The sequence below is a fragment of the Parus major genome, chromosome 19 (genome assembly GCF_001522545.3).
Source record: "Parus major isolate Abel chromosome 19, Parus_major1.1, whole genome shotgun sequence".
Classification (NCBI taxonomy): domain Eukaryota; kingdom Metazoa; phylum Chordata; class Aves; order Passeriformes; family Paridae; genus Parus; species Parus major.
In genome coordinates, this window is record NC_031787.1 from 4,675,993 (window position 1) to 4,680,711 (window position 4,719).

Here is a 4,719-nt window from a genome sequence, read left to right on the forward strand (position 1 = left end):
GTGGGGAGAGGGGATTTGGTTCTTCTGTTCCCCCTTCTGCCCTTTGGGCTGAGCCTCCTTGCAAAGGGATCCAGGCTGGCAGTGCCTTTCCCGGGATTTGCTGGCTCTGGAGCTGCCAGGGAGCTGCAATTCCATCCCTGGGGCTGGAGCAGGGATTGGGATTGGGATGGAGGAGCCTCACTGAGGGCACTGCTGGAGGTGCTGGGGCTGCTTTTGAAGGCCCTATTCCAACTGGGAATTCTGGAAAGGCAGGACAGGGACCAGCGAGCTGGGCTGGTGTCCTTCTGTCCCCAAAAGCCACCTCAGGCACATCCCCCCCAGAGGGGAATAATCCCAAAGGGAAATCTGGGAGCAGAGTGTGCAATCCTGGGAAATGTGGGAAACAGGCTGGATAAACCCCCCCAGGAAGGGATCCCTGCTCTTCCCAAGGGAAAACACATTGGGATCCAGGAAAGGGACCCTGGGAAAGGGATCTGGAGAAAGGGATCCAGGAAAAGTGGCCCTGGAAATGTGATCCTGAAAGGGATCCTGGAACTGTGATGCTGGAAATTGGACTATGGGAAAGGGAACTTGGAAAAGGAATCTTGCCAAAGGGATCCTGGCAAAGTGACCCTAGAAAAGGGATCCTGGAAAAGAAATCTTGGAAAAGTCATCATGGAAAAGTAATCTTGGGAAAGGGATTCTGAAAAAGTAATCCTGGCAATGGGATCCTGGGAAAGAGATCCTGAAAAAAGGATCCTGGAAGGGGATCCTGGCAAAGGGATCCTGGAAAGTGATCCTGCAAAAGTGATCCTGCAAAAGTGATCCTGCCAAAGGAATTCTGCCAAAGGAATCCTGCCAAAGGAATCCTGCCAAAGCACTTCCCAAGGCTGGTCCTGGTGGGTTCCCCTTTCCCAGGAATTCCCAGCTGTGGGCTGCTCACATCCCACCATGGATCTGGTGCTGGAGCCCAGCAGGGGATGCACAAAGCTCCAGGAGAAATCCAAGGGCACACTTCCCAAAGTGCTGGCTCCCAAATCCCCACAGCAGCGCTCCCTGCCCTTTTTCCCTTCCAAAGCCTCTCTGGGCCATGCTGTTCCCTGCAGCCCAAAGAAAATTCCCCAAGGAATTTCCAGTCCTGTGGGAAGGGAAGCAAAGGGTGGCTTTTCCAGATGACTCCAGAAAAATGCCTGGCAGCTTTAACCTCATGCTAAACAACTTTTGGCCAGCATGTAAACAGACTTTGGGTTTTACAAACACGGGATCCAGGCCTTGGAGCAGGAAAAAAGCCGGAGCTGTCACATGAGGGGAGGATGGATCGCTTCCGGCAGCCTGAGGGACTTTTGGTTTTGCTCAGGGTTAAGGGTTTGAGTTTGGCTGGGAATATTTTGCATGGAAAATCTTAGGGGAGAGAGGGGGAAAGCATCTGAATTTGGGAAAAATCCCCCCAAGGGATCAGCTGGGAGGCACATCTTGGATCCATCCTCCCATGGGGAGCCCTTTTCAGGATCCCTTTCCAGGATCCTCCTTCCATGATCCCTTTGGCAGGATAACTTTGTCAGGAACCCTTTATAGGATCCCCTTTTCCATGATCCCTTTTTCAGGATCCCTTTTCCATGATCCCTTCCCAGGACCACAGCCCATCCCTTTGGATTGAGGGGACACTTCTGGAATCTAACAACTATTTTTCTGCTCTTCTGATTGGATTAAATGATTAAACACTCGTTAATGGCAAAAAGCAAAACCCAAACAAGCAACCACCACTCCAAAACCTCAGCCAAGAAATTTCCCCCATGATTTTTCTGGGAAATCAGTAAAACCTTTACCAGAATTTCAAATGTTTAAAGTTAAAACCTTCACGAGGGAGCATTGGAGGGACCCTCTTGTGCCTGCCAAGGGCAGTGGAGGAGAAGCAGGAGCTGCTGGTGGGGTAAAGGGGTGGTGGAACATTTTAGGAATTCAATTGGTTTGGCCATGAAAAATCCCAATTTCCATCTGTGGCAGCAGAATTGCTTGGAGGGGGACTTGGGTTTGTTTTGAATGTTAATTATTTTCTTTTAAAAATGCCTGTACAGGTAGAGTTGTTTCGGTGCCATGAAAGGGATGAGGTGCAGCAAATTAATAATGGAGAAGGAGATTTTCCACGTGGTGGTTTGGGGATTTTGGCAGCTCTGCCCCCTTGCCTGTGGCCACTTTCTCCCCTGATACCCACATGGGGAACAATTTATTTTCCTCCTCCCTGACCCCTCTGTGACCCTGGTTCGTGCTGAAATCAGATGCCAGAGCTCAGGGCAGATTTCAGGACTCTATTGCAGCAATATTTCTCTGCCCAGGCACCCCCTTGCTTTGGGGATATTTTTCTAATTCTTCTCCCTTTTGCAGCTGAGGCCAAATGCAGGGAATTAATTCAAAGGTGAACACAGGAAAATTTCATCCACTGCCAGGAGGAAACATTAATGCTTCTACCTGAGATTCTTTCATTTCTCCTTGGAAACACCTCTTGTGTGATGTTTTTCATCATTTTATTGCCCCCTTTAATCTGGAGTTTGGTTCAGCTGCAATTACATCTCACAGCATTTCAACCCTGTCTCTCTGGCAGAGCCCAATTGAATCAAGCTGAGGATGAGGATGGCTTTCTGTCCTTTTAAAATCACATTTTTCAATTTGGCCTCCTTCCCCAGAGACTGCTGAGACTCACTGCTCTCCTCTTGCTGCATTTGCTGGGGTCTTACAGTAAGGTTGATTTTTAAAGTTTGTTTTTAGAGGAAGAGATAAAAATCACATTATCTCTGGGATTCCTTTAAATGCCATACTGAAAGCAATATTTCCCTTAGTCTTTTTCACACAGTGAGCAGCACCAGTCTGGATCTGATACTGATATTTAAAATAAATCCCAATTATTCCATCCTTACCAACAAAAACTGGGAATTCCTGGGCTGCCCCTCAAAGCAGGAGGGTTTGATGAGAAGCAGAGCTTGGTCCCAGCTCAGTCTCTGGTTTGAGCTGCCAGAAACTTCCCCCCAAAACCTGTCAGGTGAGGAAGAACCCCTGAATTCCAGGGGTTTTTGCACTTGGGCGTCTCAGTGTGATAGCTCCCAGATCCAGCAGTGCTGGTGGGGACCTCATAAAATTCCCATTTAGAGAGGGCTGTGGAAAGTCAGGGATGGGCTGGATTTGGTTGTGCACGTGCCTCAGGAGCTGAGGGCACCTCTCCCTCCAGCCTGGATGGGATGCTCTGTTTTTGTGGCCGTGTCACTCTGGGGCAGTGAGGGGAGCAGGGGGATCTCAGCCTGGGTTTCCCTTCCTGCTGCTTTTCCATCCTTGAATATTTTTGTTGGAGAGGTGAGAGCCTTGCCGGCTTCTCACTGCACCACAGACTCACAGATGTGAGCAAAGAACAGGCTCTGGGGTTAAACCTGGGGACAGGCAGAGGATTTTAGGGCTGCCAGCTGCTGTTGGGGAGGGAGCTCGTGTGTGTCAGCAGGCCTGAGGGTGTGGCTGCACAAGGATTTTGGGGTGCAGCACCAGGCTCCAGGTGTGAAATGAAGCTCCATCAGTTGGGTTTTTTGACATAGAGCCTTGCAGAGTGCCTTTTTTGCCATCCTGTGTCAGATCCCTGCTGCCAGCAGAGAGGAGTGGTCCTTCCAAAGGGAGAGGCTGCAGCTCCAGCCATGCCTGAAGGGGGAAATGCTGCTGGAGGGTGTCAGCACCCCTTCCCTGTGCCTGCTGGTGACACTGCCTGCCTGTCCCTGCCTCCTCGGGGACATTTACTGCCAGGTGAGGCCTCTGCTGAGCACACACTCAGTTTCTGCAAACCCCCTTGGCCGCCTGCTTCCGCATCTGACTTGACTCTGAAGTACTGAAATGGAGTTTTTGGCCCCTGAGCTGTGATTTTGGGGGAAGACACCCAGCTCTGGTTGTGTTTTGGCTCATGTGCAGCACAGCTCTGTAATGCAGAGCCAAACCCCGCTGAAGTCACTGGGGCTCTGTGTTGTTCTCGTGGTCTGGGATCAGAACAAATCGAGTTTTGGAAACAATTGCAGGGGCCTCCAGCTCTTTGGTGGTGGAGGAGAGCTGCCTTTTGTCCATCACAGTGACGTGGAATTTGTGTGTTCGTGGATGTGCCATTGCACGGGAGGCACAGGGGTAAAAAACTTCTCACATGGGATTCTTTTTTAAAAGAGTTGCAAAGCGTTTTTGTGTTGGAAACCATCCCCTCACATCAGGAAAGGGTCTGAGGCCATTGCTGGGCCCTCATGTCTGGGGCCTCATAACCCCAGAGCTGACCCGCCAGGCCTTGAGCAGTCTGTGCCCTGCAGCAGGGGAGCAGAGGAGCTGTTCAGGGGCCAGGACAGCGCCCGGGAGAGCAGGAGCGGTGGAACAACGGCCGGGGAGCTGCTGGAAGGAGCAGCCGGAAGTGTGTGCCGGATGGGGACGGGGAGGGGGCTCAGGTGGTGCCTCCCAGCAGGGCTGGAGGTGAGGGAGTGAGGGAGTGAGGGAGTGAGGGAGTGAGGGTGTGAGGGGGTGAGGGAGTGAGGGAGATGAGGGAGTGAGGGGGTGAGGGAGGTGAGGGGGTGAGGGAGATGAGGGAGTGAGGGGGTGAGGGAGTGAGGGAGTAAGAGAGTGAGGGAGTGAGGGAGATGAGGGGAGTGAGGGAGTGAGGGAGATGAGGGAGTGAGGGAGTGATGGAGATGAGGGAGTGAGGGTGTGAGGGGGTGAGGGAGTGAGGGAGTGAGGGAG